Source organism: Salmo trutta, chromosome 6 (genome assembly GCF_901001165.1).
Source record: "Salmo trutta chromosome 6, fSalTru1.1, whole genome shotgun sequence".
NCBI lineage: Eukaryota > Metazoa > Chordata > Actinopteri > Salmoniformes > Salmonidae > Salmo > Salmo trutta.
The window spans coordinates 4,237,250-4,250,687 of record NC_042962.1 but is presented as its reverse complement, the minus strand read 5'-3'; the positions used below and the strand labels follow the sequence as shown (position 1 = coordinate 4,250,687).

The 13,438-nt window shown below is 47.5% G+C and overlaps 1 protein-coding gene across 1 annotated transcript in view; it reads left to right on the top strand.

Annotated features, from left to right (window-relative positions):
* Positions 1–13,438, top strand: part of LOC115195330 (potassium voltage-gated channel subfamily B member 2-like) — a 274,933-nt gene that overhangs the window by 126,066 nt on the left and 135,429 nt on the right. The window lies entirely within an intron of this gene.

The following is a 13,438-nucleotide window of genomic DNA, read 5'->3' as shown; positions in this document are numbered from 1 at the left end:
AGAACCAGAGAGAGAGAGAGAGAAAAAGAGAGAGAGAGAAAGAAAGAGAGAAACAGAGAGAGAGAAAAAGAAATAGAGAGAGAGAAAGAAAGAGAGAGGGAAAATGAGAGAAACAGAAACAGAAAGAGAGAGGGAAAGTCAAAAAAGTTAAACAGCGCTGCAAGAGGTTCACGGCCTGGGCTGTGAGAGCCACATCCCCAGCATCCCCATCCCCAGCAGCACCATCCCCAGCAGCACCATCCCCATCCCCAGCAGCACCATCCCCAGCAGCCACATCCCCAGCAGCACCATCCCCAGCAGCACCATCCCCATCCCCAGCAGCACCATCCCCAGCAGCCACATCCCCAGCAGCACCATCCCCAGCAGCACCATCCCCATCCCCAGCAGCACCATCCCCAGCAGCACCATCCCCAGCAGCACCATCCCCAGCAGCACCATCCCCATCCCCAGCAGCACCATCCCCAGCCACATCCCCAGCAGCACCTTCCCCAGCAGCACCATCCCCATCCCCAGCAGCACCATCCCCAGCAGCACCATCCCCAGCAGCACCATCCACAGCAGCACCATCCCCATCCCCAGCAGCACCATCCCCAGCAGCACCATCCCCAGCAGCACCATCCCCAGCAGCACCATCCCCAACACCAGCAGCACCATCCCCAGCAGCACCATCCCCATCCCCAGCAGCACCATCCCCAGCAGCACCATCCCCCATCCCCAGCAGCACCATCCCCAGCAGCACCATCCCCAGCAGCACCATCCCCAGCAGCACCATCCCCAACACCAGCAGCACCATCCCCAGCAGCACCATCCCCATCCCCAGCAGCACCATCCCCAGCAGCACCATCCCCATCCCCAGCAGCACCATCCCCAGCAGCACCATCCCCATCCCCAGCAGCACCATCCCCAGCAGCACCATCCCCAGCAGCACCATCCCCAGCAGCACCATCCCCAACACCAGCAGCACCATCCCCAGCAGCACCATCCCATCCCCAGCAGCACCATCCCCAGCAGCACCATCCCCATCCCCAGCAGCACCATCCCCAGCAGCACCATCCCCATCCCCAGCAGCACCATCCCCATCCCCAGCAGCACCATCCCCAGCAGCACCATCCCCAGCAGCACCATCCCCAACACCAGCAGCACCCATCCCCAGCAGCACCATCCCCATCCCCAGCAGCACCATCCCCATCCCCAGCAGCACCATCCCCAGCAGCACCATCCCCAACACCAGCAGCACCATCCCCAGCAGCACCATCCCCATCCCCAGCAGCACCATCCCCAGCAGCACCATCCCCATCCCCAGCAGCACCATCCCCAGCAGCACCATCCCCATCCCCAGCAGCACCATCCCCATCCCCAGCAGCACCATCCCCAGCAGCACCATCCCCAACACCAGCAGCACCATCCCCAGCAGCACCATCCCCATCCCCAGCAGCACCATCCCCAGCAGCACCATCCCCATCCCAGCAGCACCATCCCCAGCAGCACCATCCCCAGCAGCACCATCCCCAGCAGCACCATCCCCAACCCCAGCAGCACCATCCCCAGCAGCACCATCCCCAGCAGCACCATCCCCAACACCAGCAGCACCATCCCCAGCAGCACCATCCCCAACCCCAGCAGCACCATCCCCAACCCCAGCAGCACCAGCCCCAACCCCAGCAGCACCAACCCCAGCAGCACCATCCCCAACCCCAGCAGCACCAACCCCAACCCCAGCAGCACCTCTACCTGTTCCCCCTGTACCTCTACCCTGTTCCCCCTGTACCTCTACCCTGTTCCCCCTGCATCTCTACCCTGTTCCCCCTGTACCTCCACCCTGTTCCCCCTGTTCCCCCTGTACCTCTACCTGTTCCCCCTGCATCTCTACCCTGTTCCCCCTGCATCTCTACCCTGTTCCCCCTGTACCTCTACCTGTTTCCCCTGTTCCCCCCGGACCCAGGACCAACTCTGTTACATCTCCAGAATGCACTACAGCCTTCTATCAACCTCTACTCCTAACGTAATATCTGAAAGCTATTTCCTCATCTCCTTCGATTCAAGCTATTTCTGATTATATCTGGAAAAGTCTGATTGTTCCTTAGCTTTGCACAATCCCATCAGACTTCTTCTGCGTTCTAATCCAGCTACTTCATATTCTGTCCCAGTAATTCCTCATCCTATTCAAGCTATAGTATAGTCAATTCCACTCATTCCATATTCTAACACTTAGTCAGTATTCTATTCCAGTTACCCCAGATTCCCTCATGTTATTTAACTGTTTAATTCTATCCCACCAAATTCCCAAACGATCCCCTCTTCTCCTGCCCGTCTCCTCTTTCTCCCTCCCTCCCTCTCTCTCCTCCTCTCCCTCTTCCCCCCTCACCTTCTCCATATTCTCATATCAGAATGGGTGATTCATAATAAACTGGTCTTAAGTACATCTAAAAACTAAAAGCAAAACATAATCTAAGACCTAAACCTCCACTAGAGATGTGCATAAATGGTGTGACCTTTGAGCAAGTTGAGAAAGCTAGGTAGAACATTGGATGGTCAATTTTCATGGTCAAGTCATATTGACAAAGTTGTTGTGAAGAATGGGAAGGGGTATGTCTGTTGTAAACAGATGTTCTGCGTTTTTTTGACACAAAAATCCACTGTACTAGTTGTCCAGGCTCTGATCTTGTCCCCTCTTGATTACTGTCACGTAATATAGTCAAGTGTGGCAAATAAAGACTTGGTCAAAGCTGCAGCTGGCTGAAAACAGAGCAGCACGCCTTGCCCTTCTGCACATACAGAACAAACATCAACAACATGCATTCTAGTCTTTCCTGCCAGTCTTTCCTGCCAGTCTCTCCTGCCAGTCTCTCCTGCCAGTCTTTCCTGCCAGTCTTTCCTGGCAGTCTTTCCTGCCAGTCTTTCCTACCAGTCTCTCCTGCCAGTCTCTCCTGCCAGTCTCTCCTGCCAGTCTCTCCTGCCAGTCTTTCCTCCCAGTCTTTCCTGCCAGTCTCCCCTGCCAGTCTCTCCTGCCAGTCTTTCCTGCCAGTCTTTCCTACCAGTCTTTCCTACCAGGCTTTCCTACCAGTCTTTCCTGCCAGTCTTTCCTGCCAGTCTTTCCTGCCAGTCTTTCCTGCCAGTCTTTCCTGCCAGTCTTTCCTGCCAGTCTTTCCTACCAGTCTTTCCTGCCAGTCTTTCCTGCCAGTCTTTCCTACCAGTCTTTCCTGCCAGTCTTTCCTGCCAGTCTTTTCTGCCAGTCTTTCCTGCCAGTCTCTCCTGCCAGTCTTTCCTGCCAGTCTTTCCTGCCAGTCTTTCCTACCAGTCTTTCCTGCCAGTCTTTCCTGCCAGTCTTTCCTGTCAGTCTTTCCTGCCGGTCTTTCCTGCCAGTCTCTCCTGGTTGAGGGTTGACGAGAAATGAACTGCTTCTCTTCTAGATTTCATGAGTAATATTACTGTGATAGAAATGTCAGATTATCTACATGATCAGATACCGTACAGCTCAGACACCAATACGTATCAGACATGCCACCAGGGGTCTCTTCACAGCACCCAAATATTTTTTTTTTTTTTTTAAATTAAAAAAAAAACATTTTTTTTATTAACAAATATCAACAAACAAAAGAGGAATAGTCACATGCAAACAAGCATACAAACAAACTATTTACATTGCCAGGAATCCTAAACAAACAAATCATACACGGCACCCAAATAGCAAAACATATTCACGCCAACACACTGTAATATACAGAGCCATGATCCCATGGAAACCCCATTCCATCTCAGGTTACTCAAGCAAACAGTAAAATGACCTTAAATAAAATGGATAAAACATAATCTCAGAGCTGTGGAATGACGCACACATAGACACAATCTACACACACATTAATGTTTAGTTGTATTGTTTGTATATGGTTGTATTTTAATGTGTCTTGACTGTCCTTGTCTATCAGTGTATCAGTGTTGTGTTTTTTTGTGGACCCCAAGAAGAGTAGCTGCTGCTTCTGCAAAAGCTAATGGGGTATCCGAATAAACCAATTTAAACAGAGACAAGCACACACACACACACACACACACACACACACACACACACACACACACACACACACACACACAGTAAACAGTCACAAGGGCATATTGAAAAATTCTCTCTCAGACCTTACTGATCTCTCTGTCTCCAGCGAAACAACACGGCCGCCTCATCTCTACACAATCATATCTCCTTCTCTAACTGTGAGACCTTAACCATAGCTTTAATATCAAGGTAATTAACATATTACGGATTACTAAAAGACAGGTCTGAAAGGACAGACACGCAGACTGTGTTTGCAGTTTTTATCCCTGGAGTTTGATTGGTGTTATTTGTATAAAGTTTGACATTTTGGAGCCGCTCCTATGAGCTCCCAGTAGGGGGGAATGTGCTGTGGTTTATGCTGTGGCATTTAGCCTGTGTTATGTGGCTTTGGCCTTGTGTTTTAGTTAACGTAGTAGGAACCAACAGGGAGAGCTAGCAAGACAGAAATTTTTCAAGAAGTGTGTGTTGTGTGTCTGTGTTCATCGGTTTTTTGTCTGTGAGTTTGTGCATCTGCGAACCAACAGGGAGAGTTAGCTAGACAGACAGACAGACAGACACAGACAGACAGACAGACAGACAGACAGACAGACAGACAGACAGACAGACAGATTAAATGAAGGCTGAGATGGTTTATATTGCTCTCCAGTATATTACCAGTGAATAAACGATAAAGATAATATCTACTGTAACAGCTGCCTGGAATAGATACACGACATATTGTGTTTTAAATTAATTTAATCTTTATTTAACTAGGGCAAGTCAGTTAAGAACAAATTCATATTTACAATGACAGCCTACAGGGGAACAGTGGGTTAACTGCCTTGTTCAGGGGCAGAATTACATATTTTTAGCTTGTCATGCGCGAGGATTCGATCCAGCAACCTTTCGGTTACTGGCCCAACACTCTAACCACTAGGCTACCTGCCGCCCCCAGGTAGCTGTGCTTGGAAACATAGTCAGGCTAATATGAATAAATATAAATATTGCGCAATTATTTTTCTTTTTCTTTTTGATTTATTTCATCTTTATTTAACCAGGTAGGCTAGTTCAGAACAAGTTCTCATTTACATCTGCCACCTGGCCAAGATAAAGCATAGCAGTGCGACGCAAACAACAACAACACAATCATGAGACAAATTATGATAAGTTGTTTTAATTAACTGTGATTGATTCTGTGCATTATTCTAAATTATGTCATGAAATAATCATTATGTACATTGAGATGGTCAGGGTCCTGAAGGAGTTTTTTTTTAAATTCCAATCGGTGCCCTCCATCATAGCTGTAAAGTCATTAACTGGAACAGGAGAGGGTTTCTTGTGAGTGATTTTCTTCTGTGGCCCCTGCTCCAACTAGAGTTATTCTTAGCCATGCTGGTAGCCCCAGGCAACAGTTGCTATGCATACATTATCATAAATACGCTTGGTGGCACAGAGAAGGGGAGTGGGGTTAGGGGGGAGGTGGGGAGGTAGGGAGGTGGGGAGGTGGGGTTTGGGGGGAGGTAGGGAGGTGGGGAGGTGAGGTTTGGGGGGAGGAGAGGTGGGGTTTGGGGGGATGGGGGGTGATGGGGGTGATGCGGTGATGGGGGTGATGGGTTGATGGGGGTGATGGGGTTGATGGGGGTGATGGGGTGATATGGGGTGATGGGGTGATGTGTGTTGGAGTGATGGGGGGTGATGGGGTGATGTGTGTTGGAGTGATTGGGGGTGATGGGGGTGATGGGGGGATGGGGGGTGATGGGGTGATGGGGGTGATGGGGGGATGGGGTGATGGGGGGTGATGGGGTGATGGGGTGATGGGGTGATGGGGGGGTGATGGGGTGATGGGGTGATGGGGTGATGGGGTGATGGGGTGATGGGGTGATGGGGTGATGGGGTGATGGGGTGATGGGGGGGTGATGGGGTGATGGGGTGATGGGGTGATGGGGTGATGGTGTGATGGGGTGATGGGGTGATGGGGTGATGGGGTGATGGGGGGTGATGGGGGGTGATGGGGGATGATGGGGTGATGGGGGGTGATGGGGAGTGATGGGGTGATGGGGGGTGATGGGGGGTGATGGGGTGATATGGGGGGTGATGGGGGGTGATATGGGGTGATATGGGGGGTGATGGGGGGTGATGGTGTGATGGGGGGTGATGGGGGGTGATGGGGGGGTGATGGGGTGATGGGGGGTGATGGGGGGTGATGGGGTGATGGGGTGATGGGGTGTGATGGGGGGTGATGGGGTGATGGGGTGATGGGGTGATGGGGTGATGGGGTGATGGGGTGATGGGGTGATGGGGGGGTGATGGGGTTTTTCGCTCAATATCAAGAGGAAAAGTGAGAGATAGATACATCAAAGTGTGTGTGTGTGTGTGTGTGTGTGTGTGTGTGTGTGTGTGTGTGTGTGTGTGTGTGTGTGTGTGTGTGTGTGTGTGTGTGTGTGAGCGTGTGTGCGTGTGGGCGTGCCAACAGTACTTACAGCACGTCCAAGGTTTAGTTTATGATCTTCGTATGGTGTGGGCAGATGTTTGTTGCTCACTTCCCAGATGGAGGAAAAACTATACCATGTAACCATAGAAACAGTACTTATACTGTTATATACTGTAGCTAAGCTTCGACCTGCCAGGGGGTTGAAGTCACATCCGTAAGCTGGTCGAAACAATATCTAAGCGTTTCCCCTCCACTGTTTCAGTTTAAAAAAAATAATTAAAAACGGAGAGGATTTGGCTGAAGATGCAAGGACTGACCCTCCATGATATCAAAATGATAGTTTTTTAACCATGTTTTGAGGCTATATAGTGTTTGTTGACACTTATTGTTTAAAAACATCGGAGTAAAACAAGTTTATATTTTGGGTTATGATGGGGTACGACAGTTGAACGAACTCAGGATCCATCTATAATCAATGGGTTCATATCGTTAATTTATAAATCCAAAAAAAATGGATGTAGCAAATGCAGATTGCCCCTTTTTTAAGAAGTACTGGAGAAAACACAACATGAATCTAATCATTTCTCATGAATCGTTCCTCGTGAATCGTTCCTCGTGAATCAATTCTCCTTAATCGTTCCGTGAATCGATCAACGTGAATTGTTCCGTGAATCGTTCCTCGTGAATCGTTCCTCGTGAATCAATCCTCGTTAATCGTTCTGTGAATCGTTCCTCGTGAGTCGTTCCTCGTGAATCGTTCCTCGTGAATCGTCCCTCGTGAATCGTTCCTCGTGAATCGTTCATCGTGAATTGTTCCGTGAATCGTTCCTCGTGAATCGTTCCTCGTGAATCGTTCCTCGTGAATCGTTCCTCGTGAATCGTTCCTCGTCGTAAATACATTAGACCCGCTCATTTAAAATCTTCCTGAAATGTAATGTAGAGACGTATTGTATAAATTATACATGGGACTTGTATTCTTATAATTCTGAGCTTTGTTTGACCTGGTTTAAAGTCACTTCTCTTCCTCATTGCATCACTTCCTCATTGCATCACTTCCTCATTGCATCACTTCCTCATTGCATCACTTCCTCATTGCAAAATAATTACTCTTCTACATATTCCTGAAATATATGCATTAGATGTACAGGCGCAATGCAACCTATACGTGGGGTTTTAAATGATGCTTCACGAGGCACATTTGTAATATTAGGAGAAGCGTTAGACATGATTATGTTCCCTATCTGACACCTGAAACACTGTACAGGTCTGGTACCTGAAACACTGTACAGGTCTGGTACCTGAAACACTGTACAGGTCTGACACCTGAAACACTGTACAGGTCTGACACCTGAAACACTGTACAGGTCTGACACCTGAAACACTGTACAGGTCTGATACCTGAAACACTGTACAGGTCTGACACCTGAAACACTGTACAGGTCTGACACCTGAAACACTGTACAGGTCTGACACCTGAAACACTGTACAGGTCTGGTACCTGAAACACTGTACAGGTCTGACACCTGAAACACTGTACAGGTCTAGGTCTGACACCTGAAACACTGTACAGGTCTGATACCTGAAACACTGTACTGTACAGGTCTGACACCTGAAACACTGTACAGGTCTGACACCTGAAACACTGTACAGGTCTGGTACCTGAAACACTGTACAGGTCTGACACCTGAAACACTGTACAGGTCTGGTACCTGAAACACTGTACAGGTCTGGTACCTGGAACACTGTACAGGTCTGGTACCTGAAACACTGTACAGGTCTGGTACCTGAAACACTGTACAGGTCTGGTACCTGAAACAATGTACTGTACAGGTCTGATACCTGAAACACTGTACAGGTCTGGTACCTGAAACACTGTACAGGTCTGGTACCTGAAACACTGTACAGGTCTGGTACCTGAAACAATGTACTGTACAGGTCTGATACCTGAAACACTGTACAGGTCTGGTACCTGAAACACTGTACAGGTCTGACACCTGAAACACTGTACTGTACATGATTATCAAGAACACAATACCAAGCTGCAGCCTTCCCTTCCCTCCTCCCATTTCATGGTTCATGGTTCAGTCCCAAATGGCACCCTATTCCCTATATAGTGCACTACTTTTGACCAGAGCCCTATGGCACCCTATTCCCTATATTGTACACTACTGTAACATATATGTTCACTCTCTCTCTCTCTCTCTCTCTCTCTCTCTCTCTCTCTCTCTCTCTCTCTCTCTCTCTCTCTCTCTCTCTCTCTCTCTCTCTCTCTCTCTCTCTCTCGCTCTCGCTCTCGCTCTCGCTCTCTGAGATGCAAATTTTGACTACATGTCTCTCAAATTGGACCCCCGACACACACACACCGGACGCAGGGCATTTTTCTTTTCGCTGACCTAAACTGTGATTGAACCCAGAGGCTTTGAGATGAAAGACAAGGACGTTCGATCACTCCTCTCTCTTCCCCTTCTCTATTCCCCTTCTCTGGAGGGATAGAGGGATAGAGAGACTGAGGGATATAGCTAGGATGGAGGAATGGAGGGATAGAGCTAGTGTGGAGTGATTGAGGGATAGAGAGATATAGCTAGGATGGAGGGATAGAGGGATAGAGCTATGATAGATGGATAGAGCTATGATAGAGGGATAGAGGGATGAATGGAGGGATAGAGGGATGAATGGAGGGATAGAGGTAGAAAGACAGAAATACATGTTTCAGTGAAGTAAGCAACATGTCCTATTGGTTTCAACAGCTCACTTAGACTGATATCATCTCTTTCTCTCTCTCTCTCTCTCTCTCTCTCTCTCTCTCTCTCTCTCTCTCTCTCTCTCTCTCTCTCTATTAAATTAACTTAAATTCAAAGTGCTGTATTGGCATGGGTAGCATGCAGTCCATGTACATTGCCAAAGCAAGTGAAATAGATAATAAACAAAAGTCAAATAAACAACCAGAAATGAACAGTAAACATTACACTCTCTCTCTGTGTCTCTCTGTGTCTCTCTGTGTCTCTCTGTGTCTCTCTGTGTCTCTCTGTGTCTCTCTGTGTCTCTGTGTGTCTCTCTCTGTGTGTCTCTCTCTGTGTGTCTCTCTCTGTGTGTCTCTCTCTGTGTGTCTCTCTCTGTGTGTCTCTCTCTGTGTGTCTCTCTCTGTGTGTCTCTCTCTGTGTGTCTCTCTCTGTGTGTCTCTCTCTGTGTGTGTGTGTCTCTCTCTCTCTCTCTCTCTCTCTCTCTCTCTCACATGGCTTTTCACACCGATGAAAGGGGATAGATCTAGGTTTGAAGGATATAATGGCTCTAAATGGGGAAGGTTGAGGCACAGCTCTGTTCTTCCATTGATTCTCCCCTTAGAGACTTTGGTTTGAAAGGACTGATGGATGAAAAGACTGACTTACTTGACTTAAACCCTTTAGTTCCCTGGGGAGGTCATAGGTCATTCACAATCTTCCTCCAGCAGGTCAGGCTCTGTGTTCAGCAGTTTTCTTCATGTATGTGTTCGAAAATGCACCCCATTCCCTCCAAAATGCACCCCATTCCCTCCAAAATGCACCCCATTCCCTCCAAAATACACCCCATTCCCTCCAAAATGCACCCCATTCCCTCCAAAATGCACCCCATTCCCTCCAAAATGCACCCCATTCCCTCCAAAATGCACCCTATTCCCTCCAAAATGCACCCCATTCCCTCCAAAATGCACCCCATTCCCTCCAAAATACACCCCATTCCCTCCAAAATGCACCCCATTCCCTCCAAAATGGCACCCTATTCCCTCCAAAATGCACCCCATTCCCTCCAAAATGCACCCCATTCCCTCCAAAATACACCCCATTCCCTCCAAAATGCACCCCATTCCCTCCAAAATGCACCCCATTCCCTCCAAAATGCACCCTATTCCCTCCAAAATGGCACCCTATTCCCTCCAAATGGCACCCTATTCCCTCCAAAATGCACTCTATTCCCTCTAAATGGCACCCTATTCCCTCCAAAATGCACCCTATTCCCTCCAAAATACACCCCATTCCCTCCAAAATGCACCCCATTCCCTCCAAAATGCACCCTATTCCCTCCAAAATGCACCCTATTCCCTCCAAATGGCACCCTATTCCCTCCAAATGGCACCCTATTCCCTCCAAATGGCACCCTATTCCCTCCAAATGCACCCTATTCCCTCCAAAATGCACCCTATTCCCTCCAAATGGCACCCTATTCCCTCCAAAATGCACCCTATTCCCTCCAAATGGCACCCTATTCCATAATAGTGCACTACTTTGACCAGGACCCCATAAGGTGCCACTTGAAACACAACCCACTTCTTCCAAGGATGATCCTGCTTCTGTTCTGCCTCATTGTCCAATCAATTCAGAGATCGTAAAGGAAAGGATACAAGGAAAGGATACAAGGAAAGGAAGTAGTGTCAGACTTTTAGGAAGCAACTCTGACCTCATCACACCCCCAGGGTACAACTCTGACCTCATCACACCCCCAGGGTACAACTCTGACCTCATCACACCCCCAGGGTACAACTCTGACCTCATCAAATCTGAAAAGGAGGAAATAAGGACAGAGGAAGCAATAATTGTAGAACTAGTAACATTTTCAGAAACAGCCGTGTTGTTTTTTGATTGTCCTTTCTCTTCTGACCATGAACTAATCTGTCATTTCCTCTCTCTCTCTCTCTCCTTTTCTCTCTGTTCTCCTCTTCTCCTCTCCGCTGATGACATCACTCATGGATCAATTACTCAACCACAGGTAAGCGCTCTGTGTGTGTGTGTGTGTGTGCGTGCGTGCGTGCGTTTGTGCGCGTGCGTGCGTGTGTGTGTGTGTGTGTGTGTGTGTGTGCGTGTGTAAGCATTCCCAATGCTCCGGTGTGTGTCAAGGACCGGGAGCTGCGTTTGATAGAAACACTGTGGCAGTCAGTCGGAGGGAGGTGAGGGAGAGAACTTCTGGTGTCAGCCAAGTTTATAATTTACCCGTTTATTGATCGGTTCCCTAATCAATGTTATTATTTATCTTTGAATCCCATGGAGGGGGAAGCGAGAGGGCTGAGTGCCCTCAGTCAAAGGAGTCACAGGCTGCGTCCTAAATACCACCGTATCCCCTACATAGTGCACTACTTTAGACGAGAGCCCTATCCCCTACATAGTGCACTACGTTTGACCAGACCGTTCATAGGGAATAGGGTGCCATTTAGGACGTAGACAGGTGGCAGAGGAGGTGGTGTAGGTTAACATAGCTATTCTCTGCACACACACAGTAGCCACACACACACACACACACACACACACACACACACACACACACACAGTCACATTTTTATAGAGGTTGTTTTTGCAAGTGAAACGAATTTGAGATTTTATGTATGTTGTTAATGAAATATGGCACAGTGAACACAGTAAACAGTAAACACAGGGAACACAGTGAACAGTGAACACAGTGAACAGTGAACACATTAAACACAGTGAACAGTGAACATATGAACACAGTGAACACAGTAAACAGTGAACACAGTGAACACATTAAACACAGTGAACACAGTGAACACATTAAACACAGTGAACACAGTAAACAGTGAACATCTGAATACAGTGAACACAGTAAACAGTGAACACAGTGAACACAGTGAACACAGTAAACGGTAAACAGTGAACACAGTAAACAGTGAACAGTGAACACAGTGAACAGTGAACAGTAAACACAGTAAACACAGTAAACACATGAACACAGTGAACAATGAACACATGAACACAGTAAACAGTGAACACAGTAAACATAGTGAACACAGTGACCATTGAACACAGTGAAAAGTAAAGACACTGAACACGGTTAACACAGTAAACAGTGAAAACAGTAAACACAGTGAACAGTAAACACAGTGAACAGTAAAAACAGTGAACACAGTGAACAGTAAACACAGTGAACAGTAAAAACAGTGAACACAGTGAACAGTAAACACAGTGAACAGTAAAAACAGTGAACACAGTGAACAGTAAACACAGTGAACACAGTGAGTTCATGTGTTCACTGTTTACTGTGTTCACTGTTTACTGTGTTTACTGTGTTCACTGTGTTTTCTGTGTTTACTGTGTTCACTGTATTCATGTGTTTACTGTGTTCACAAGTTTGTTATTAAGGCACATGACATTTTACATGTTCAAGAAGGCATTTCTGCCAAAGAATGCACTTTGTTCATTGTTGTTTAATTAGCATTAGCATTTAACATTAGCTGGCAGGCTCGTTAGCTAACGTTATGTGACGTATGTGATCTTAAACGTTGTTCACCTAGCTAGGTTCATTGTTTACTTAGCTAGCTAGCTATATGTCTTAAGCTAAAGTGTACTGTTAGCGAGCTAGCTAACGTTATCTGGCTGGCTCCCTAGCTGATGTTATTATTCATTTCCCAGAGCTGTTTATTTTCTAGTTAGAGCCTAATGTTAGACAGTGTTGGCACTTTGTTCATTCTTGTTTATTAACTAGCTAATGTTAGCTGGCTGGCTCATTAGCTAACGTTACGTGATGTGTAGTACAACACCCGTTGAATATGGCCGGTGTCAGTAAACTTCTGCAAAAAAGTGTAATGAAATTGTTGCCTGCAGAGCTGGTTAGGCTGTTTTCATGCTATCCAGAGGTGAACAAATCATCGGCCAGAGCCTCAAGTGTGCGCTCCGAGAGCGAGACGAGATGGGTGGGGCTAAAGCTTAAGAGGGTGTGAACGATGCTGAATGGGTGGAGACAAAGAAGAGCTCTTCAAAGTTGATCAACTTTCCAAGCAGATTTACTTCCCCATTGTTCCTCAAATGCAGGGTATGATATACCATTTTGTAGCTCTGAGTCTCTACATTTATCCAGTGTAAAAAACACTATTTCACATTTTGCTACATAAGACCAATTCCAGGTGGTGAGTCACAAATATCTCTGAGACAACCCCCTTGATTGTTGAGTCCCATCTCACACAGAGGAACATTACTGAGGAACAAACCGAGGAACACACT